The 25,715-nt window shown below is 39.8% G+C and overlaps 1 long non-coding RNA gene across 1 annotated transcript in view; it reads left to right on the top strand.

The window, feature by feature from the left end:
• The first annotated feature begins 12,297 nt into the window (after positions 1 to 12,297).
• Positions 12,298 to 25,715, top strand: part of LOC142600491 (uncharacterized) — a 482,402-nt gene continuing 468,984 nt past the window's right edge. The window contains exon 1 of the long non-coding RNA XR_012833996.1: positions 12,298 to 12,312. This is a non-coding gene — a long non-coding RNA (uncharacterized LOC142600491). The remainder of the gene's footprint in view (positions 12,313 to 25,715) is intronic.

Here is a 25,715-nt window from a genome sequence, read left to right as displayed (position 1 = left end):
GACACTCTGAATGGAAGGATCTTCAGCACATCTGAAAATTCACCATTTCTTTTGCAAAAGGTATTAGGGTTTCACTCTTCCACCTTTCTCTCTCTGTCTCTCTCAGTGTTTTTCCTCCTCCTTCTTTTCCACCTGCCCTGCAGCTGCAGCTGCTCTGTCCTGGGGCCTGTTTGCATTTTTTAATAATTATTGCAGAGCCTCTGTGGTCCCTAGTCTCTAGTTCTGCTTCTCTCCCTTGTTATTTATTTGCCCAGTCGTCTGAAATCCTAGTGAGTAAAAGATGTGGAATAATGCTTCATTCAGAAAGAAACTATTCATGTTCCTGCTTTTGTACACTGTTACCAAAATATCATCTATTAAAATAACAACACAAGTAATTCCAGTAGATATTACTGTAGGTAAAATGCCTGCAGTAATAGACCTAATATACTATTTATTGCCCTTTAACTTAGTACTTGTACTTGAATGACAATAGTCCCACTGCGAAGCAATTGGTATAAGTTGGCCTACTGTGCTATTATGTTTTAATGTCCCTTACCACACACTTTTATACTCCAGCAATCATTTTCACTGTGATACAAAATGTGGGTGATATCAGATTTCTCTCTTCTTTATAGTTTAAAAAAAAACCAAACAAAAACCACCCAACTAGATTTGGAGTTAAAATATATATATATATAGTATGTGTATATATATTTATGTTTTTTTATTTATATATGTATAAAATGAGCTTGATTCTGTTCTCTCCACTGAAGTCAATGAAGTCAGTTTGGTTAAGTGACAGAATCAAGCTGTGTATGGTACAGCGTGGGTATGTGTATTTGCTCTGTGTGAACTGCAAAATATCGTAGTGGGACTAATATAAATTACAAAAAACTATGATATAATTTGGAACGATGCTTTCATTGGTGAAGGAGAAAAGCAATTATATGATTAAAATAGCTGGAATCAAGCTTATTGCACAGATAAGTAGCTTATATTTTCCAAAAACGTGCTTAATCAGAGAATAATTTATGTGCTATATAGTGTAACTGTATACTGACAGAGAGACAAACATAACCCATGGTTTTAGGGAAAGTATATGAAAACCAGCAGAATTTAACATTGCAAAAAACTGCTCTGCCCTGACACAACGTAAGCTCGGAGCAGACACTGGTGTTGTAGGAAAGCGTCTCTGATGCTACAGCAGAAGAGTGACTGCCCCTCTGGGCCCAATAAGGCTACGACAGCCTTCCGGTCCTGTGACGCCTCTGAGTCTCGTTAGCTGCTCCTCACGCTTATCATTGCTCATCAAAGCACCTTCTTTGACTTCCTTTCTTAGCACTTTGTACAATGACGTTCGAGTGCATGTTGTATACTTACCTCTTACTTTTCTTTTTTTTTTTTTTTTTCTCCTTTCTTTTGCCTTCTGCATTTAGGAGATGGTGCCTTGAAAACTGGTCTCTTGGGGATGCTCCTAGGCTGCCTGGGCAGGTGTTTCTATGCAATGACTTAGCTACTTTTAGACACGAAACATGCTTTTGTTCTCTTTTCCACTTAGCTTGTGGGGGTGCAAGGAAGAAGACAATCCAGTCCTTTATTTTCTCTTTGAAGTGTATACATATAAGAGTATTTTGGTGAAGGTCATTGTCATCTGAGGAGGGGAAGGGGAGAACTCCAGGGCTACCTGATTTTTTCCTGCTACCTCCTCTTAATATGTCCAGAAAAGTTATATTTAATTGGTTGACAGAGTTTTGGATTTGTAGCAACCCAGCCCCACAGTAAGATCTTGAAACCTCTGGTGAATGGCCACTATGCACGTGCAGCTTGGGTGTGAGACCTGTGAAGAGAGTCCCACATGTCATAACCGTTCCAGTCCATTGTACATGTGATCTCAGACTGCACACATGCAATAAGTGAAAAACATCCAGGATAAGCCAGATGACTGTGCATGCTTGTGTTCTCCCTAGGGGTTTACCCAACTAGGGAACTTTACAGTTAAACTTTTGTCAAAAAAAGACAATTAATTTTTATCAAAGGTCACCAAGAAGAACAGGGGAAGCATCTGTGTGGGTAATGCAAATCACAGTCAGGAGTGGTATTTAAATGTTGGTAGATACTAGGCATAAAAACATTGCACATAAACTGTCACTTAGGTTTGAACTTTATGAATAAACATGAGAGGTTTGGAACCGCAACTGCTTTTAGAGAAAGTTGTTAGATATATTTTTAAGGACAAAATAATCTGTCCCATCTGACACCCAGTTAAGGAAAAGGTGGAACTGTTGGTTTTGCTGGAAATCTGTCAGAGCTGGGTAAAACCACTTTGGGTTTTGTGAAAAAGAAAATATTTGGTTATAAATTTGCAACATCCTTCATGAAAACTGTTTTAAAATTAAATATGAATCTCAACTTTCAAACTAGAACAAGTTCTTCACACTTTTTATTCTTTTTTGTTCCAGACAGCTGTATTGCTGATATGCTCTTCTACTAACGCTAAACAGGGCCCCAAAAAGCCAGCTTGCTACAACAAAAGGTAAGAATGGCAAACCAAGGGCTATTGCAGCACTGCAGATGGAAAGGCTGTGCTTCAAATAATATAAGATATTCATGCACAAAAAGTCTACAAAGGTCTATTTTTATTTTAAGAATTACAACATCAGTTGTATAATTATGTAAAATGATTTTTAAAAAAAGCTAGGTTGTTTTCTTTACATGTTGTTAAAGCATTAAAGTTTAAACCTTATATGGGAAATATCAGAATGGACAAACAAACATTTAGTAGGGTTTTTTTTAATTGGTGGTAAATTTGCTAAAACATAAAATCAGTTGCATCCTTATTATTTTATTTCTACACATACACTATGGTGCTAATGTATAATTAAACCACAGTGTCGTTATTGCTTTTTTGCATTGTGGAGTAGTAAAAAAAAAAAAAAAGGTTAGAAACAGATTTCTGTTTGGCAGATGCTGCATCGCTTGCAGCTGAAAGTAGTGTCAAACTTACACATCAGAGTCAAAATGTATGCAAAAAGGATGTAATTTGGACTTCTGCTGTGATATAAAATAGAATAGTAAATCACTTCTTTCCCATGGGCGGGGGGGGGAACAAAAATAAATTGGTAGAAATAATGAGAATGCTGTTTAGTATATTTTACCTTGGTTATTACCATTATTAAATAGAAACATTTTGCATGCAACAATCAGAGTAAAGAAACCTGTTTGTTTTCTTGTGAATTATGTATGCCTAGCAGTTTATTTAGAACCAATTGTGGTAACTTAGAGTGGAAGATACATGTCCTCTGAGCTCCTTGATCAGGCTGATGTTTGGGAGACTTAAAAGAAAGCAAGGTTTGTAACCTTTTCTGCAAGCATCATCGTGCTTTCCTACATGTATTGCCATAGCAAATGTGAAATGTGTAATCAATGTTTGATGAGAAAGGTTGGAGAATAAGGAAGTTTTCAATAATTGTTAAAATCCAAAGCCTAGACTGGCAGACCATTGCTCACTCTAAATAATACCTCACCTTTCTAACTGGAATTGAAAAAATTGTGCATTACCATTATTTGCATTGCAATACACAGAATCTTAATATTACCCACAGTAAAACAAAATTTGGTTTGTGCCTTTTGGGCATTTTTATTAATAATAAAAAAAATTATCCAAAATGTTTTAATTGGTTTAGGTATTTTAAGAAGAATTAACGGGTTGAGTAAATTAGAGCCATCCCTGGAGGGATCCCCAGGTGGGCAAGTAGGAGCAAAAATTGACATTTAAAGCCATGTATAAGACAAAGAGAGTTTAATTATTGTTTTAATGGGGATTTTACAGAATAAGAGCAAGCGACTTAAAGACAAACACTTTTCTGTCAGAACAAGGGATGGATCTGAATCACAAAATGCAAATGCTTTGGAACGTCCATCCCAAAACCTGGTGCTGGCATGTGGGATTTTGATCTAACAAAACCTGTAGAGCAAACAGTACCCATCTGGGGAAAATACCAGTGATATAAAAGGCCAAATGAGGATCAATACAATTAATAGATCACTTTCCTCAGAGCTATTTCCAGGCCCATGTATTTGAAGCAGATTAATAGACAGGCCTAGATTGTTTCAGTAAGCAATTTGGATGTCGCTTGATTCACCTTGGACAGAAAGATGAAAGACCAGACACAATTCACAGGTTGTGATCCACATTCTGTTCAACATGGAAACTTAAAAGAATAGGACGTGCAAGGAAGAGAGGGGTCTCAAGCAGGGAAGGAACAAGTAATGCAAAGACTATGGCATTTTATTTTCCTGCTAAACTCCTTTAGAAAAGCTGTCTATTTACTTCTTGCAAACAGTGACTCCTGCCTTATATAGCAGCTTGATATGCACTCAAAATTTTACATGAATGAAATATATGGCTGACAATCTGACCTGTGTTATTTTCTAACCATTCAAGTTCTGGCTGCAGGCTGGCTGAAGGAAATGTTTTTAACTAGAAATATTTCAAAAATATGGGAGAAAGCTTCCAGAAATAGTCTTTCAGAAAAGACATGCTTGGTTTTGGTGGTGGTTGTGTCAGCGTTATGAACACAACTTTTTTTTTTTAATTCTCTCTGAGATTTTCTTCTTTTAATTGCTATTTCTAACCCTGCTCATAAGTGGAAGCTAAATGCTTTTATTTCAATTTAGCTAGCATTTAATGGACCTGTGAAAACACAGACATTTAAATATATGAGCTCCTTACAGGTCTCCATTTAAAGTATTTAAAATTTGGTGACAAGTACTTAATGATTTTTAGAGAAAATAACCTTGATTATGCATTACAATGAATAATAGTTCTTTCTCAAAGGGTATCTTTTCTCTTTTATGTAGTATTCTAGTTATGTGGTTTAAAGGTAAAATGCTAAAAGGACAGTCTCGTTTACAGAATGAACTATGTCTGTTAAAATCCTGTTTCAAATTTTATGACACTGCAGTTTATTAACATTGAAAGAAATTTAGTACCTAGTGTATGGACCCTATTGTTGCCTTCATTTATTATCCTGTCCCTCTAACAGACCACTTCAGGCTGAATAACATACCATACCGGAACCAAACTAGAATTACTGCTAATTAGTGGCTTAATTCGACTAATGGTGGCACACACCGTCCCTTCCTCACAATAGGTTTATTCACCTGTAAGTTGGCTTATATGTTATTTAATTGGGGATACCTCATATTTATAGACTTCCGGACTTAGCATTCTCTTTGACTACCAAGCGCTAAATTAAGCTATTCAAACTGAAAAGTAGAAGAAATTCAGTAAAGTGGAAACAAGTCAGGTGGGCCAGGGCTACTGAGGGTGTCCAGGAAGGCAATGGATAACTTGAGCAAGATAACAGGAGCAGAGTAATTACTGAAGTGTGCTACGGATAGGTAAAGCATATACCATCCTAAGAAAGAATGACACTTCTGAAAGCTATCTATTTGACAGAGGAAGCCACAAAAATAAGGAAAGCTTTTTATGCATCCTAATACACTTGAAACAGATGTCAAACATGCAAAATCAGGTATCTGGTACAATTTCTAATTCGTGACCAAATTATAACAGAAATCAGGGGCCCCAATGTGAGAAAAGGATTATCAGAAGACCCTTTTTTTTTTGTACATAAAAAACACATGTAGATTGGGCAGGCTAAGGAAGACAACCAAAACAGGCCGTATGTTTTGAGGTGAGAGAACAAGAACAAGATCAAACACTCAATGGAAAGTCTAAATAATGAATAGGGGTTTGCTTAGAACAAGCAGAATGAAAAATTGTGCAGGATAAGGGAAAAAAAAAAATCAGATTTAAGCAGTGTCCAGTGTTTAGACAGATTATATTTGGGAGAAGAAAATCCATCTTTTAGAAAAGTTGGTAGAGAAAGACTGAATGCCACAAGACTAAGTTAATGAGGCAGTCTTGGACAACAAGTAAAAGGGAGGCTTTTTGTGAAATTTATCCAAAGAATTACATATGAGAACTGGAACATCAGCTTAAATACTAGTGAAATCTTTATAATTTGTAAAGTGAACCCTGGTGCACAAGCTTGTGTAATAGCAGCAACAAAGGCTGTGGAGAAAAGTTAGTTATGGTAAAATAGGGAATGTTTGAAGAAGAGAGCAGGTGAATAATTCCTAGTATAAATGTGTATCAAGGAAGGTAAAAAAAAAAAAAAAAACCCAACCTGTATCAAAAGTTTGTTTGATGAAACAAAAGTGATATTCTGAATAATTATTTTTGCTATCTAAAAGTAGCATCAGTAGAAAACTATGTCTTTTGGAGATGAAATTTCAGTGATAATATCAGCATTTACTGAATGGGACATATTAAATGTCATTATGATGGGTAAAGACCACATTTCAGTTGTTATGAGATGAAACAGTTTTCAGAGGAATATGATCATAAGGGGAAAAAAAAAAAAGCTTAAGGAGAGGTTACACAAACAGCTGTCAAGAATGAGGTAGACACTGTAGTCCTGCTCTGGCCCAGGGGCTCGCCTAAAAGATCCCCTGAGCTTTCTAGTTCACCTGGGGGATCTGTTACCATAGCAAGGGTCTGCAACTGCATTTGGGACAGGAGACCCTGGTAGGATGGCAAGTTCAAAAATGAAAGGTAAAATGAAAATCAGAGTCAGATTACTTCCTGGGAAATGAGTTTCCACGTTTTCCACTGAAATGAAAGATAAACAGATAGAAAAACGCAACTCCTTATTCTTTCCCCTTTCTCTCCTCCCTATCTAATTTCCGAAGTCCCAATTCAGCAAAGCGTCTGTTGAATTTTAGCATCATGTTGAATCTCCCTTGAGATCCCAGGGACAACAGAATGCATTACTCGGTGCTTCCTCAAAAGTAACAGTTGGTAGTGGTAAGTGCATGCTCATGAACTTGGATGCATCAGAGTCTTACTTTGTGTCTGTTCCTGCTCCCACAGAGATTTTGCAAAGCTAAGAATTCATCTGCATGCTGTTGCCTCATTTCCAAACAGGAACCTTGTGGGGAACCTGCAGAGTATGGGTCCGTCTGATGAACATTGATATGCAGGGTCCCATGTGCTCCCAGCAGCCTCCCTCAGCCCCGGGGAGCCCTCACGCAGGAATAGCAAAGCCTGGAGTTTTTGGTGAAATGCACTGTGAGTTGGAAAGCTCAAGCAGTGATTTCTTTCTTGCAGTAAGGAGGAGGAAGCAGATCTTCGAACCTTGCCAACAGAATGCCCATCTAGGTTAAAAGCAAAGTCAAGCTCAGCGCCTTTCAGCGCAGCGTGGGCAGACAGACAGACAGAGCCAGCAAGATGCCCTTGGGAGCTTCTCCATTCACTTGGAATGAGTTAGGTTGGGTTCCGCAAACCATAGAACAAAATGACACTCCTTTCTGCAAAATCTTATATTACCTCAGCTGCTCTGTCTGACCCAGGAGGAGGAGAGCAAAACACCAGTGGCTCTATGGCCATGCCAGAGCTGAGGCTGGGGGCACCGTGATCATTCAGAGACGGAACTAATCTTCTCATCCATGCTTCCAGGGAGATAATTTTGATGAGTGCACACACAGCTTCTTGGGTCACAAATTGAGAAATATCTGGTACCCCAGCCTGCAACTAATGGACATATCTCTAACTTAGGACCTCTCAGGTCTTGGAATTTATTTTTTTTTTTGAGAGGAAGGATTTCTCATAAGTGGATTTTTCTAATTATGGTAGCCTGTAATACCAAGGAGCTGGTAAGGTTTGTCCTCTTTGCTGGATCCCAGGGCTCCTGTACGGATCAGTAACTAAGAGAGATACATAAGAGTGATATGTTATGCACATAATGCATACATAAGAGTATGTAAGCCTGGAGATATTTTTTCATAAGCTTTAATCTTGCACATCTTCTCCAGGAGTAGTTTCAAGTGTTAGAATGACTGGGATCATGCTATTGCTTAGGAATGAGAATGTAACAGAAGCATTTTCAAAGTATCAAGGATACTCAGTGTTCATTAAATGTTATCAAGTATTTTATTCAGATGGCACAGTGCAGAAAGGTCCTGCTGTGCATGACTCTATATATACTCAAAGGAGAGAATTCATACCCTACTAGCTCACACTCCAGGGAAGACAGACAAAAGGTAAGAGGAAGCATTTTTATTCCTGTTTTACTAAAAGGGCACAAAGAGGTAAATCACTTGTTGGGATCATACAAAAATCATATAATAACATGAGGTCGTGTAAGGACTAATTCAGTACCTTCAGTTATAGCATCCTTTCTTTCTTAAAGAGTGCTACATGCCTCTATGTTGTAAGAAATTAAGATGCATTTTCTAAGGTCTCCATTATGATGTGTTGTCTTTCCCACATGAATGAGAGTCCTTTATTGAGTAGAGTTTAATACAGTGTTAGATGCAAACCTGCAGTCAGTTAAAATGGGCTGCTAATGGCTGCAGATCCAGATGACCTAAACCTAAGCCTAGCAGAAGCCATTTGATCTTCCTCCACGTTTTGGGAATAGATGTTGCGTGGGACTAGACTGGGCAAATGGCATGGAAAATTTGGCAGTTAGTCATCATTGTGTGTGCCTGAATGTGCTGCACTTGGTCAACAGACTGCAGGCCATGTTAAAAGTAGTAATGAGAAGGGCAAGGTAGGTATCGAGAATTTTCCTTTTTGAGGGATGTTACCTATAATGTTTTCTATAGCTGAATTTTGAATAGTAAGATGATGAATAGTGAAACATTTAAAAACAAATCTTGTTTAGGTCTTTAGCTTGTATAATGGGATCTCATTTAACAAAGCTCCTTGTTAACTCATTAAGGAAATTCAAGACTGGGGGATGAAAATGGTTTTGCATACTATCAGAAGGCAAAATGATACATTAACTTGTGTCGCAAGCAGGTGTATTTATTCCATTGATTCTTTCAAAAGCATTCTGTGGATTTTATGGCTTCTACTTTTCTCCATTTCCATCAATCTATAATTAATCTTGGGGAATGTTTGCTGTGCCTCAGTGTCATTTGGTACTCTGTGAGGCTGCTTTGGAAGCCTGTCTCTTGTAGACACAAAGGAAGGATTATTTTTTTTTAAGATGCAGTGAAAGTACAAGAAATTAATAACAAGAAGACTATTCTGGGCTCTTTTTGTGCAAAGTGTCTACAACTCCATGGATTAAAGGCAAGAAATGAGAAGAAGGAAAGAGTGCACATATGCAATGGAAGAGAGAAGTGGGAATAGGAGATGGGGAAAGTATTTCTTTAAAGAAAAGAACCCTGTCCTCCTCTATACTGTTGTATTTGAACATGTATATGTATAGACACCTTTAAACATACAACTCTTTCTGAAGTAAGGGATGAAAACTGTTTGGTTTTGTTTTTTCTGATATATTATCAAGTAAATATTGCAGCAAATGAAGTTAAAAATTTTATTGGATATATACTGTCAGAGTGGTTGGTTTCTAACAGTAAAAAAAATATAAATTTCATAACACATAACTCAGAAATTTAAGGAATCAGAAAGCTTTGGTGCTCATTAAAAAGAAGCCTTGCTCTTTCCGAGTTTAGGAACTAAATGGATGAAGACTTCAAGGTATTCGTACTGTAAAAAGGAATCGATTAATAAGAACTTATGTCACAACAGTGTTGGACAACAAGTTGCAAAGAAGTGACATTTGCTTGGATTTGAAAAGGAAGGAAAAACATTGACTAAGGAGCATATGAAATATTTATTTATGAGTATTTTTCTAATGCATTCTGCTTGTAGCAAGTCTGTACTATGAGGTTCTGCACTGTGAACGCATATACACTCTGTAAAATGAACTTTACAGATCAGCCTTACTAAAATGCTCACTGAAGTACTAACCAGGCAGGATGATGATCTTGCTTGTGCTTCACAAAATCATAGGGTGGATTTGATTGGGTTTGGAGTTTTTTGGGGTTTTTTGTTGGTTGGGGGGTTTTTTTGGTTTTTTTTAGATGCATTTTCAGAAACTATGATAGGACCACCCTGGAGGAAAAAAGGCATTGTACATCCATCTGAACAGAAACAGTGAGTAGACCAAACTTTCAAAACTCAGGTACCCAAACCCCATTCTTTTTCAATGCAGATTTTTGTTCCCTCGGCAAGGCAGACACCTCTGTTCTCACTCTGCAGGGTGGCTACTTCATTCCCCCCACCATCCTTATAGCCACACTGCGTAGCTCTTCCTTCTGAATTCATCTCTCTTGAGCCTTTGTGATTAGAATTGTGTCTTGAATTCTAGATAAACTCTTAACAGGGTTTTATAGGGAAGGATTAATACCCTCCATCATTGCTAGAGTGACTTTGCCTGACAAATATTAGTTGTTTCCTTAATAACCACATCAGATTGGTGTCCCTTGTTCTTCCAAGCTGACTATCTGCAAAGAGATTTTCCTCCTTCTATATTAATTCCAGCTTATTAACTTCCAGCACTTAAGAGGATTTTCTTTGATAGCATTGTACAGTGTTACAGCCGTTAGTATGGCTACATTGTCTTTCATTTCTCACTTCATTCCCTAAGGTCATTTGGTTCTCTCTACATGATAATCCATTTTTCCTTTCTGGTAGTGTCTTCCAAGTCTGCAACATCTGCACGTTTTATGAGTAGAGTTACAAGACTTTTCCTTGTGTAAAGGTCATTAAAGAAAAGCTGAACACAGCATGTCCTAAGACCTGAGATGTTCTCCTAACAGCTTCCTTCTAGTTATTTATCACAGTGCCGGTCATCTCCCTTTACTTCCTAACCCATCCTACCATCAGTTTCCTAATTTCCAACTTCTCTACTCTAGCAATTCCTCTGAACAGCTTACTGTAATCCAGGCAAATTGGATCTAGCATATTTCCCTTGTCTATGTGGAAAGCCAGTATCTTCTCAAAGAAAAGTATTATCTGTACTTGGCATGATCTGCCTTTTTTCTGTTCTCCATCCACATTGCAGCAACAATTACTCAATGGTTCTTGAATTCTCCTGAAAGGAAATTACAGCTTTCATTGGGAGCTTCATCTAAGAAAAATCTTCAGGGTGATGTGAAAATGGATTTGAAATATTCTGTAAGAAAGACAAAGAAATGGTTGCACTGTTCCTAGTGTACTTTAATGTCTCTTTAACTAACAACATCCGCAGAAACACTGGCATTCAGGCTGTGATGTCTAACTGATGGTAGTGTTGTGTCATGATTACTATAAATACATTTAGATGAAAAATACAAGACATCATAACAACAATCTTCATTGGTAGGCAGTGAAGTTTGGTGAGTTTTCTATGTTTCGCAAGATTTTTGGTTTATTTTTTGAGCAATGTGAAGGGACAGGATCATTCTTGTTTCTTAAGAGAGAAGAAGGGTTTGATTATTTGTGATCATTTCAGATAATGATTTTTAACAGGACAGGGTTGGCAAAGCAGTAAGAGAACTGAAAGATTTGTCAGTCAAAGACTTTTCAGAATAAAATGTCCAGCACTAGAATTTGCCACTTCGAAGCAAGTCAGCTTAATAATTATGGCCCAAATAGATGTGTAGACATGTAGAAAATTGTGACTCTAGAGTTTTATGTTTTTCTAAAACTTGCATTAAAATGTTGCATTAAATTTGCATCATAAGCATTCATAAAACATATTCAGTAAAACTAGATAAATGATGTCTTGAATGTCATTTCTTAAGGCACCGCAGAAGCCTTTCTCTTGGTCCTGAAAAAAAAATTTTTTTCAATAGTAAGACTGTCAAGATGAAAGGAGAAAACCACAAAACACAACAGTACTCTGTTTCTTCTGTCCAAACACATGCAGTAGCAGAAACAAGTGCAAAACATTAATAAATCTATTCCAAAAGTCATTAGTCATCTGTGGTCACTGCATGGAAAAAAATTAATACCTATCTTGAAGACATGAGTGGCAAGTCTATCCAGAAGTTGTGTAACAGCAATGCAAATGTGTCAATAGACAGTAACAGATTAAAAGCTCCCACCTAACATCTACCCTGTCTGTATGGGCTTGAATGTTTTTTTTTTTTGTTTCTTTGAACTCAAGATATGCTCTACCTATTTCTTCTTTATAGATCTCAGAAGAAAGTGTCTCTTTTAAACTCCGTTATTGCTGGATTTTGGGCTCCTGTCAGAAACAGTGCAAGAGCAAACAGTATTCAAAAGATCTCATTTTGCCTCCAGCTAAATTCACTGAGTGTCAAAGCAAGTGATTTATTTATTTATAAAGCAAAATCAACTCGGTTTTCAAATCACTAAGATTCACATTGGGGTGAGGGGGTGGGGAAAGTTGGAGACTAAATTACATGCTTCGTTCTTATTTTATTTAGCTTAGTTCCCCTGTTAAATGTGACCCTGTGGCAGTTTATGGCCCCCATATGGTATACAGTTTGAGTGAAAAATAGATCCATTTGGCCATAGTTTCAGGGAATGTTTTTCTAGATTTTTACACTGCTGAAAGCTTTATTGCTGCTACCAATGGGAGAAGATACAGACTTTCAAATAAATTTGCTCAGTATTTACCTGCTGATTGTCTCAGCTTATGCCTACGCTTTCTATGCAATTTCAAAGAAATCTTTAATGAAACAAAAGACAAAAATTGCTCTCAGTTAAGTTTTCATAACTGAATGGTAATTTAGGAGCTCCTTGTGTTAGTGCAGCTATCTAAGAGTTTGATTTATTTTGTTTTGTTTTAGTTTGGTTTTGGTTTTTTGGCTGCAAGTGCCCCTCTTCTTTTTCCCCTAAAAGTGGAATCAAGTAGTAAGGAGTGATAATTTTTTCTGTTCTCTGACATTTTTTATTGGATTTAAAATATATTTCATTTTTTAAATGGCATCAAGTCTAGGTCTTTCAAAGATTTTTGTGGAAAGGCACAGAAGGCAAAATATTAATTTGGTGGCTGACATACCTTGATGAAGTAGGCTCAGATATAAAATGAGCAAGGCTCAAACCTTAGTCTTATTCATCACAAATGATATGCTAGTCGCAAAAGGTAAGTTTTGAGTCAGTTGGTTATTTTGCCACTCTTCTCCACCCAGTTTTGGCAAGGAAGTGCATCCTGCAATTGATCGGTTTGGGCCAGAGAAGTTAACTGAAAGCCCTGTATTTCCACAAAGAATTTCTTTCACAAAACCATTTTGCCAATGGATTTTTTTAAAAAAATCTTATCCAATTGTTCTAATAGTGATACAGGCGCCACAAATTTGAGATAATTGCAGGTCGTGGTCACTATTTATACATTCACAATATGAGACTCTTTGGTTTTGGAAAACGCTTAAGCGTGAATCAAAAGAAAGGCAGAAATGCAAAGTTTTATTAGATTTATTCCTTTGGTTTTTTGGAGGGGTGTGTGTGGTTTTCACATCATAATGGGAAATGTTTGAGAAACCACCCCAGTACTTCACTGAACTATAACAACCCTGCCTTTTTGATGTTTTCACTTCATTCAGCTAAGGTAGATCCAAACATAAAATCCAATGTTCACCTGCAGCATTTTAATAAAGGATCATACAGGATCGTGAGTTCATAAAATCTTAACTACTTTATGTTATTGTTAATGCAATTTCTTCTGGAACATGTGCAATTTATTGATATTCTGTAGTTAATAGACCATTCTAGCAGAATGCAATGTATGGTGACATAAATAAGTCATCATGGAATGGAAAAACAGTATTTCTTATAGGGGAAAGCTCAACTGACTCTGGTCTGCTTATCCAAAAAGGAGAAGGCCACTGCATGCTGTTTCTGGTGTCAGGCTGCAGCTGCTCTGGAAGAGACAACCTCCATAAAGACCATTCGCTTTCTGACTGAAACTTTATATGCTGGTGTCCTGCATCAGGAGGAGATGAACTCCCCCAAGGAATGCGGTCCATAGGCAGAGCTGCCATTGGCAAACCCTCGTAAGGCAGCACAGAGAGTGGGATGGCACAGGTCAGCAGAGAATCCCTTAGTCCTTGTTGGAAGTATATACTGAGCTGTCCAAGATGGGTAACAGCCCACAGAAGATGCCTGTGCAGCGTGATGGAGCCCACACTGGCCTCCAAGCAGCCTGATGCCCTGCAGACAGAAAATAACTTGAAGTCACTACTGCCGCGTCTTCTTCTTCTTCTTCTTCTTTCCCGGGGCATTTTCATTTTAGGAACTGCTGAAAAAACCTGTAGCAGTCTTCTTACTGGCAGCCACCAGGCACACAGGAATGCAGAATAAGAATGAATTTCCATTACTCCAGGAGCTGACTACACTGCCAGGAGTCAAATTGACTTCAGTTCAAGGTTAAACTATCATGAGAAGTAACTGCAGTACAACCCCCTTGCTCCTTTGTCACTGTGCCTTGTGGTGACCTGATGAGATCATCTGACCAGATGAGAGGGGAGCTTCGGAGATAGACTAGTCCTTAGGCAACCCTAAAGTGAATTCTGTAGCTTACCTACTGAAGAATCTGCTGCATATAAAAAATCAGGGCCAGACTTCTTGACAGATCAAATTTTCCCAGATGGAGTGCTCTACTAACATGTCTACAACCTCTTCCCTACTCTTCACTCCTTCAGGGATGTTGCTGGTGTGCCTGTGGTAGCCTGCACTTTGCTGTGCCAGCATACGCTCTGGGGCATTGGTTTCTCCTGTTGCTCAATACAAAATGCCTGTTGGTAAGCTCCAGGGTGCCTAAGTCAAACATAAAGGCTGTAATCTGGACCCTGTATCTTATTGCTTCTCAAATTGATCCAGCTTCTTCTGTGCCTTTCTAGCCTGTATGAGGCCCCAGGTAGAGGCAGGGAACTGCAGCCATTTTTTTATGCTCGTGCTTTAGACCGGGGCTTTTCCAGGTTTCTACACCCAGCAACCTCAATGGTTGACAAGTGTTGTTTCACAGTTAAATAACTGCTACTTTTCATTGTTGTGCAGCAAGGGGCAAAGGCATTCCACACATCACTTCTGAATTAAGTGCACTCAGAACAAAAAGTGATAGTTTCATTTTCAAGTCTGCCAAAGACTAGTTTTTGCACGTGTCAGGGGTTCTAGGAGGATCAAAGCACAAAATTAGCAAAATGTGTATAACCAAGTTGGGGGAAGAAAAATAAACTTAGGAAAGAAAGCCAGCTAGGATAATCTACATCTTCTCATATTTGCCTGGAACGGCATGCAATAGCTTTGTGGGACGAGCTCAGAAAAATCAATACACCAAATGAAATATCATTGGAATCCTCTTCTCATTTCAGCTGTGGTCTCAGTGAGGAGTCGTAATGTATCCATGAATAATGTTTAGCTTCAATCTCTTTTACAGCCGTTCCAAACAGATGAGCAATTTTTGAAAAGCAACTGTTGAAGATGCACTTTTGCCTCTTCATCAAAAACATATAAAAATGAAATATATTGCAGTATTTATTGCAATGTATTACAAACCTTCATGGTGATCCAATACAGATGCTTCTTTTTCTCTGTGGCACCGACCTTCAAAAGTGATGATGTGAAAAGCCCTAGATTTTATGACAGCTTAACTCAGAATACATTACAGCTTATACATTAATATGTATTTGAAGCTCAGCTGTAAACTTTGAATATGAAAAGAAACGCTGTACCTTGTATTCCACTATAAAGTTTAAATATGAAGAGAGGAATGTTCATGGAGGTATAAGCAGGTTTTAACAATATTTATGTGAAATGAAGTTCCCTTTTTATTTTTCCCTACCACACAAATAGTTCTTTCTGGGTGTTCCATGAATTTTGCACTTCTAGGTAAATTTAATTATCAACAATGTAAAGGGCATCAGAGAAGCAATACATAGACCTGCATGGTACAGCTGTGTGTAGATATACTTAATAGTTAAGGTCACTTAATAGTTAGGTTTCAAAGCAGAATTCCAAGACAAGATGTGTGTGAGCAACAGTTGTGAGACACAGGCTGTCTGTAGCTGTGGCAAACTTTGTGATACAGTCCTGTCCACTTGAGCCAAGCAAACAACTCTAACACTGCTCACTGAAGGATGTTTGCTGTCCCTGTCCCAGTGGTGAAAAGCTCAAAAGAGCTAGAGAGTTGATTCCTCTCCACAGTCCCAGATGGCCTGTGGCCCTTGCCCCTTGGAGATGCTATTTGACTCCATCTGTGGCAGCCCCTAAACTTCAAGGCACTATTGCCACAACCAAAGGCTCCAGGAATGGGCACTCCTCTAACAAAGAAGTGCTATATCAGTAACACTAGTGGTTACTGATAAAGCCACATAGGCACAGCTTTCCTGCCAACTTTGGCAGTTCCCCAGAAAAGCAAGGAAAGACAGAACAACCATTCCTGGAAAAAAGGCGGAGCTCTTTGGAAACCATCACTAAAGGTTTGGAAACCGTCACCAAGCATCACTTGGATGCTGCAGCTGACAGCATTTTGCTGTCAGGAAGAGGGGAAAAGATGAAGCAGAATGGACAACCAGGAATGATATTCATGGAAGCATTCAGGGAGAGCATGGCTTGGCCTACAACCCAATAGTTTTAATTATGTTTGGGTTCTTTCCTAAGTTTCTTTGTGTTGCTTAACCTACCTGTCTCCTCTGTGTGTATGTGTGTTGTTTTGCTCCCATGTCTTGCATGCCCACACATCCTGTCAAGTATGAATTATGGCTTTGCTTCCACGGGCAATGCAGTGAGACAGCTCTGGCTGAGATAGTGCTCACATCTGCAGGCAAGGTGAGACTCATAGCAAGTCATCGAACAGCGCTGCCTTTGTGATACTTCAGTCCTCCTCTTCACTCATAGCTGCATCAGCTGAGGAGAGAGCACCTGAATCCACAATCTCCATCACAGAGGCAACATAGACAGGATTAGAGGTATGTCTTAATAGCAGGTGGAGAGAGACCTGCAGAGGAGGATACTCAATATTCACCTAGGAGTGCCTTTATGAAAGAAAAGCTTTGTCTGTAGGGGCACTAGAAATTTCCCCGGTGCATGTGACTCCAGAAATTGGGTGCTCACCTCCTTCCCTGGCCTGTGATTAGCTCAGACATTGATTGCAAAGACAAGGATGACTTATGATGGAGGAGGAAACAACTAGGGAGTGAGACAGCCATCTCCTGCCTAGGATAGCTACCACCCTCCTTTGCCTTTGTCCCATGTTGAGTACTTATTTCACCATCTCCTGGTTCAGACACATGATCCCTCAGAGGATGTACATTGCTCACAGATTTTGTGCTGTGGACTTTTTGTAGCTCACTGGTGGAAATAGTGAACAGCATTGTGACTATGCATGAAGATGGGAGATCTGTAGGAGGCGATCATTTGGATCATGCTGGGTTGTGTCTCAAGCAGATGACTTTGAAGCAGCACTTGCTGCTTAAATGTGGCACGGTCACAGGTGCAAAGGAGCATGGGATAATTTGTAAAGCCCAACACATCATGGAAGACATGTCAGGGTGACTACAAAAGAACCTGGAGACTTCGGTGATTGGGATATCACTGCTGAATGCACTTTTGGGCACTCTTGTCAGTTTAGAAATTTTATTTGTGACTCTGGGCTAGTCTTCTGGAATGGATGGCCTTAGCTGCCCCCCTTCCCTTTTACAGATGGTTTTCAGTGCATCCTATTTCTTTGATGTAATAAATGTTGATCTGCCTTTATCAGTTGTGTCTACTGCAATAAATTGAAACTTTCGTATTATCCTCCTGTCTGGAACCACTTCTGATGTTGCTATTGTACAGTCACTTTTGGGACATTTCTGCATGCTGTTTCAATATTTTCAATATGGACATAAGTTCAGCTTGTGCTCAAAACATCCAGTTGGGAGTACTATGTTTATGGGCAGTGTGGTGCTGAGAATAAACAAACCAGCTTGGAATATATTACCTCCCACTCTGTTGTCCAACAAGATTACCTGACTTCTAATTGTTTAAAAACATGGGTGAGCTTACCTGCACCTGCTTGCATGTGATCATTAGGTATGCCTCCAAGTTCTTGCAGCATTCTTAGTCTGTGTAGAGAGAGAATATTAAAAAAAGTCAGCTCAGTTCTTTGGCATTGAATGTGTCTCTTAATCAGAAATTATTAGGAGGGATGAAGGTGAAGATGACTCATGAAATTAAGTACCTTATGCACATTTTAGTATATACAAAGCATGTAAGTTTATGAGCAAAACTGAGAAGCGATAAATAAAACATACATAGTGACCTTTTCAGTTCAGTCTTAATAGCAACTTCAACAGTATGTAAGTCTGATTGATACTTTCTGCAAAGAAATCCATTTGATGCTTTGTGTGTAACACAATGCCACGAGGGGACATAAGATTCTTGTATCTTTCAAACCTTCCATCTTTCCCCAATGGAATTCTGGTATCTGGGCTACGGAACAAGGACCAAATGCAAAAAAAAAGCCTTTTGACACCTAACACTCAGGAGGAGTGGAATTTAAGTTTCCCAGTCCAAAAGCAAACAATCCACACCACTCTTATTTAACTCATCAAATGTCTGACCATTTCCCTGACCTCTCAGACAAGAGCACATATACAACTTATTACACACTTAATGGAAGTTACTTCCTCCCAGCTGAGACATAACATCAGCTCCTTTTCTATTACAATGTAAAATAAACCCTAAAAAGTTTCCAAGTGAACTTCATTAGTCTGCAGAGCGGAAGACTGTCCGCTACTCTCTGTTAAGAAGACAGTCATTTCCAGCCGAAGAAGGCAGTAACCTCTAACACTGAACTAACATCATCACAAGCAGTCACCTATTTTTAGCAGCAGTTACTTAGGTTCCTAATAATCTGTTTTGTATGTGCCCAGACATACCAGACTCTTGGGTGGACTAAGCTGAGCTCAGCAGCTTGGTGTCTTCTTATATCTGACTTGTGTGTACATCCCTAAAATATTGACTGAAATCTTATTAAATTTGACATCCTATTCTGCAGAGTGTGAAACTCATCAAAATGCTATTGAGGTTTAAAAAAAGCCAAGCTTAACCACAGTAGGTTTGAACAAAAAACTGGAACTGTAGCTTTTATATTTGAGAGGAGGAAGGTCTTGTTCATACTCTCTTTGTGTTCATGCAAAAAAAAAAAATTCCTGGGAAAGAGAGGGTAGTTCATGGTTTGTTCAGAGCCCAGTCGTTTGGCATGTTTGCATGCCAATAGCAGATCAGGCTCAGTCATTCCTAGTAGTAAAAGGTTGCTGTTCCTCCAGTGCTGCCTCTCCATGGCTAGATCTACAGCCACCAGGTAACTCATAGTTGGGTCTGTGTTACAAAGTGCACCAATGGCACCAGCCTTGCTCTTCAGCAGAAAACACATGGTGTTTCTCAGCCTCCTGAAAGTCTCAGTGCCTTGCCCCCTCCGGCAAAGCATGCCATTCCCAACATAAGCCAGCTTTACGGGAGCGCTATGACCACACCAGGAGGCTCGAGGCTGAGCTGAGATACCGCTGCCACCACTGAGTGAGCCTTGCCAGGCTTGTGACCAGCGGCCTCGCCTCAGGGTCAGTCTGCTGGCCTCAAGGTGGTAGAAACATTCATGTAATGGTCTTGAATATCTAGATGGATATTGCAATCTATATTCCAATGTATTAAGGAAAATAATTTATCAATACTTTTTTTTATGCCAGTGAAAAGTTTTGCCTGATGCATGAAGGAGCAGGAGAAAGCTAAGTACCATCTGCTGCAGAGAAAGTCTCTAAAAGTTGATGAAAACACATCGTTAGAGGACTTTGAAGTTTATAGCATAGTGAAGAAAACCTTGCCATACAGTCTAAAATAGTGCTGGAGTATTGTGACCCAAGATTTAGGCAAACTAAAATGAAAGAGGATAGCACCTGTCAAGCAGCTACTGGTGTGGGAATTCCTGGGGAAATTGTTTAAGGGAGAAGGGGCTGAAACTGCAGAAGGAGTCATGTATTTTCTAGACCTGGAACAACAATGTGTTCATTAACCTTTGGCAGTAAAACTGTAAACAGTAAAACTGTAAGTAGGGGGCAGGCACCTTGTCACTGTATGCGAGGCAGCCAAGTGGGTGATGGAGTATAGGCTACGCCATCCCCCAGAGGGAAACAAGGCCTGTGAACATTTCTCTTTCTGCAAGCATGGCATTTAGCCAAAGGCTGGGGAGCCTCGATCCAGATGGAAACAGCCAGGACAGAACTAGCAGAGATGACGTGTGAGCCAAGCTTTCCTAAATGACACGGAGAAAAGATGATTAAAGATTTTTGTGGAGACCAAAGGGCCGAAATCCCTGCAGGAAGCAAACAAAAAAAGTCCAACAAAGGGAGCTGGGATGACTTTCCCAGAAATGCAGGTGGAAAGTGCTTATAGGTAAATCTTCTCAGAGGCTCACAGAAAAAGGGATAGGAAAGGTGACAAATCTGTGTACCCGGGGAGCAAATCATAACAAAAATTACCTATCAGACCTGAGGGGTAAATGGGATGCAGCAGGAGAAGCACAGGATTGCTGGGCAGAAAGCAGGGAGTAAACAGATTTGTCTCAGAGGAGCTTTGGGCAAAGGGGGGTTATGCAGGGTTTGCAGCAACTCAGAAAACTACTGAGTGGACTGAAATGAGTCCTGCAGGAAAGACTTGCTTACAACCATGCAGGGAGCAAGTTCCTAAAGGTATTGCTATTGCTAGCTTTCTCAAGGCAAGCTTTCCTGTGTTTAAATGCTCTTTAGTGTTTATTGTGGAATTCTCCAGAAGGAACAGACATCGGCAAATCTGCTGACAAGGCTCTGAGCATGCTAATAAGCCCTAATTGCCCTTACCAGGCTTCACCTGCAGCCACCACCCACACCTGCCCATGGGTCCTATGGTCTCTATTTAAGTCAAAGTTGCAGCTTTTGTGTTTTTCTGAGCTGTGCTGTGAATGGCTAGATCTATCTTCTGCTGTCCTGGCTTACTGCATGGATTTACTGGGTGTGCTCTGGACCTATATGATAGGTAGCATTATTTTTAGGTGTGTATTGAGGTCTGAATCCTGAGTGGATGCTGGACCTATGTTGTAGCTGTCTCTAGCTGCTTTCTTAGCCTTGTTTTCTGACTGGACTCCCTGGATGGGCTGTGGACCTGACTCATCTACTTGCCTGGTCTGAGACCATTGATTAAGCTTGGCACCAGATCAGGGTCATAGGATTGTGGCCTTGTTGATAAGGGCACTGCCTGTGTTGTGCTCACTGATGGCTCCTTGCTTATCCTCCCATGAGGAACAGCCTTGCTCTTGCTATTCCCTGGCATCTGCCTTGAACCTCTTGCATGGCTAATGATCCTAAAATGGAGGTACTGAAGTGCTCATGATGAGGCAAATCCTGCAGTTTTTGATGAGACAAAACCTTCTGGCTTCTACAATACCCTAAATGTAGCTTGAGTCACTCCGGGACTGCACCTGGTCCTGGAGCTCACACAGATCACCTTGGGTTTGCTTTGCCAATGCAGTTGGCAGGCCGCTAATAGTTGGTAATGGTCCCTGTGTGCAATGGATGTACCTCGTCATATGGATGCAGATAAAGCTGTGTTAGTCTGAAGATGGAAGATGCAAGTTAGATGCATACAGCTGTTCTGGGCATCTGAGGACAAAAGCTACAACTTTGCTCTTAAATATGTAGCTAGTGTACTTTCTAGGACACGTTGCAGGAGAAGAGACTGTAGAGCTTCAGACAGGAAGACTTGCCATCTGATAGTAAGTGCTGTAAGGGTGAGACAGACAACTTTTGTATTGACCCTGGTGACTGTATGGTAGAAAGCCTGGGTGTTTGGGGGGTTTTGTGTGTGTGTTTTGTGTGTGTGTGTTTGTTTTTTAAAAAGACTTTCACCCTAAGTTTCATATAGAGGTTTAAAGTCTGAGAGAAGACAAGCAACTTGCAGTTGCTCTGAAAATTGAATAGTACCATATAATCTTGATAAACAGGACTGCAATAACAGAGTTAGTATTTCAGAAAATGCATAGTAGCATGCTGACATTCAGTCAGCTCAGTGTGGTTTAAAAGCTGCCAGCTCTCCAGCTGCTCTAACACAAATGTGGGAAGGTGGGAGGCAAGTGTATACAGTGGGACTCAGATTGTAGTTGGGAGGATTTATGCTCTTTAGTGGTGTGACCTCAGCTTATGCAGGGATGGAACCATACAATACCAAAAAAAAAAAAAAAACCAAAAAACAAACAAAAAACCAAACCAGCAGCCTGGAGTAGTGTGTGGTTTTCTGCAGGTGCATTTGCCAGTTAGCTTGTCATGCCTGTCCTTGCAAATGTGTCTGGCTGAATAGTCTGTGACACTGCATTGCTGTCCTAGATTTCTCTCTTGCATGGGTGAAGACAGGAAGGGGGAAGGTTTTCTGGAAGTGTTCTTCCTCTGCAAGTTCAGCTGCTGCTGCTGCACCTTCAGCTGCTGCAGTGTCTGCTCCCCCAGCCTGCGCCCTGGTGGGGAGCCCTCTTGGTGTTACGCTTCCCTCTTTTGCCCTCTTGCCAACATGAACATCCACACTTGCTGCAGCTCACCTGAGCAGCTGGAGCAGCCCGCACTTAATAGAGCAACAAGAGATTGTTCAGTGCTGCTTTGACTGCTGCTAAAAGCAGTTCAGGGTCTTTTCACTGACTTTTTTTTGCCTACATCACTGAGGGGAATACTATTCCAAATGAATATAAGGTAAAAGATTTTATGAACTCCCATTAAACATGCAGGATCTCTGTTCTAATTAAATATTAGACTATGATGAGTGTGTAATGATGACTGTGGCAATTTGCCCAGTCAGAATGCAGCTTGCTTTGTTGTCACAAGCATTTCTGTTCTTAAATTTAAATACATGTGAGATGTCTTGTCATGTTCCAGCACCAGGTCAGTACTAATTGACTCTGGAGAACAGTATTGGGCACATGAATTTGAAGGGTAGTGTCATGCCTACAGACTGATCCAAACAGTAGCACCTTTCACTGCAGGTTAGACTCAATGCATTCCATATTTCCTTTTTTGTTATCTTCCTCTTGAGGGTTTTTGTAATTTCGCTTCATCCAATTCCCAGTTTCTGAGGTGAAACAGGCAGCTGCAATTCTGCTGGTCCTAGCATTCATCTGTCCTTGCCCCTGCCTCCGGGGAACCCATTAAGAGCTAATAAATTTTTCCTGACTTTGGACTTGGTAAAGCAGCAGAGAGACAGCTTAGGATGTCTGGAAGTAAGATCTTGCTGGGCACAGCCGCTGTCCCCTCTTCCTTGGACAGGCAGACTATCAGCTGTGGAGACATGCTGTCTTGCTCCCATAGAAAGCACCCTGCCCTAGACCCAGCTCTCAGCCATTTAATGTCTCCAACTCTGACAAGCCTAGACTTTTTATGGGTACAGCATTTTTTCAGGGAAAAATTATGAATAGTGTAGCACATATCCATATGATCTCATTTCACTGAATCTCTTGAAGGAGTTCTTCCAGTTCCAGAGTTTGACTGTTTTAGGGGTGTACAACTGGAAAACAAGCTTCAGGTGACAATATTCTAAAATGTGGCATAACCTGACACGCTTTCAGATATTACTTGTATGTCTTGGGTCTATCTGTAATGTTCAGGTAATACCTGTAAGAATGCCCATAATCCTTTAATTCTATATTCAAAAAGAATCCCATTAAGCATAATGAAAAGTTCAAAAAGAACACAGCAGGAAAATATTAAGCAAGGCAGCATTCAGTCTGAATTATGAATTTTGGTTAATCTCACTTGTGCACAACTTGCCCTTCTCACTTGTATCTGTCATGTTTGTAAACATAGCTTTTGTAGATTTTTGTCAGTTTTAATTGAAAGCCAAAGACAGTAAAGTAGACTTTATACTTTAAGATGTTCTTCAAATAAATTAATTTTGTTTAAAAACCTCTTTTATTTCTTATAATGTAGCAAATACAAATTTCTGGTTTAGAAACAGTCCTTGTATGGGGTGGACTGAAAGAATAGTATGTCATCTAAATGACCTATTTTCAGAAACCACTCAGCAATTTATCAGAATGAGAGATCTAACTGAGGCCCAATTTTAAAATAACTATGTAAATGGAATAATTTCAATCTTTTGAGGACAGGTAAAGAAAACTTCAGAGCATTCTACAAGGATCTGATGCCCTCCCAGTCACCTAAAATAAATTACCTTTATTCTCAATGGTAAAATCATGTAAATCAGCACCATTTGTACAGCAATCAATCAACAGTTCCCTATTGCCAAGTGAAGTGGTGTATTTCTGCCACTGATGCATGGCTGATTGGCAAAAGCCAGTCTTTAAAGCAAGAGGGAAGTTTAGGATTAGTTGAGACAACTGTTACCTACTTTGACTCTGAAAATAAGTTAAAATGCTTGTTAGGACTACATGTACTAGATCTCCTGTGCTGTCCAGCTGGAAGTTTAGGATTAGTTGAGACAACTGTTACCTACTTTGACTCTGAAAATAAGTTAAAATGCTTGTTAGGACTACATGTACTAGATCTCCTGTGCTGTCCAGCTGTCCTTGGATAAAGGAAAACTTTTCTTCTGGTCTTCAGACTTGCCTAGGCTCTCCTGTATTGATGTCTTCCTCTCCTCTGCTGGCAAGAGACATAGGTGTCTATTCTCAGGTGCTATCTATTTGAAAGACAGTAACACTAATTATTGACTATGCTGAACACTAGTCCAAAGTGAGATTATTCTCTAAGAATAGGCCAAGTTTGGGGCTGTTCAGAGAGAAAGAAAATACTTGATATCAGACTGGAGACCTTGGAACATGAGAAATAACAGCTGCAGGTGTGCATCAGGTGAAAGACATCAGATTAGAATGGTATTTGGGGAAGGAGAGAATTGACTTTAACATCCACTAAACCACTCAGGAGAATTTTTCATAAAAGTAAAGCAAATAAATATAGGATGATGATAAATTTGCAGCCTGTAAAACATCATATTTCATAAAACTTCATTCATTCTTACCCAAGCATTAGGCAATGCAGGAAAACCACAGGTTTGTACATGTGGGCCATAGCACAGCACACTTTAAAGAGATGATTAAAAGTTAGTGATCCCCAAACCCATTATCATCACATGGTTGATTGCCATCAGGGCTAGCTTCAAGATCCGACAATGGTCTTGCATTTCCATGCATTGATCTCTTTGATGCTTGAACAAAATGTCTTTACATAAAGTGGAAGTTTCAGGGTATGGCAGGCTTCATGCTGAGACTTGCATGTTGCTTTTTCCACTGATTAAGGCATTTTGCTTGAGGATTTTTCAGTTCTTAAAAGGAAAGTGGAAAGGAGGGAAAAACAAACCAACAAGCACAAAATCTCGCCCCTTTCTGGTGGAGAGCAAGATGAACCAGAAATAACAGGCAGGAAAATAAATTACAGCTTTTTCCAGCTGCTGGTCTCACATGGTTGCAGTGTGAGGTGGTAGAATAGGCACCTGGCCTGAGACCTTGGACTTGTGTTAGACTGTATGATGAACAAATTCTCAGCTACCCTTATAGCAAGAGAGGCTTGAGACTTAAATTCAAAATAGTAATTTGAGTGATTTTCCTTACATAGTGGGTCTGGCTGGGATGGCATTCGTATGGCACTGTGTTTCAGATTTGTGACCAAAACAATGCTGATAACACTGTTCTAGGTACGTACTGCTGAACAGTGCTTGCACAGCATCAAGGGCTTCTCTGCTTCTTACTGTGCCTGCCCCAGCGAAGAGATCGGGACGGGACACAACCAGGCAGATGACCCAAACTAACCAAAGAGCTACTCCATGCTGTATGATGTCATGCTCTGCAATAAAATGCAGAGGAGGGGAGTTACGGAGGTTAGTTATTTTTGCTTGGGAACGGGGTCAGTATCAGTCT

The sequence above is a fragment of the Balearica regulorum genome, chromosome 2 (genome assembly GCF_011004875.1).
Source record: "Balearica regulorum gibbericeps isolate bBalReg1 chromosome 2, bBalReg1.pri, whole genome shotgun sequence".
NCBI classification, from domain to species: Eukaryota; Metazoa; Chordata; class Aves; order Gruiformes; family Gruidae; genus Balearica; species Balearica regulorum.
The sequence above is the reverse complement of the archived record's forward strand: the minus strand, read 5'-3'. Positions and strand labels throughout refer to the sequence as shown.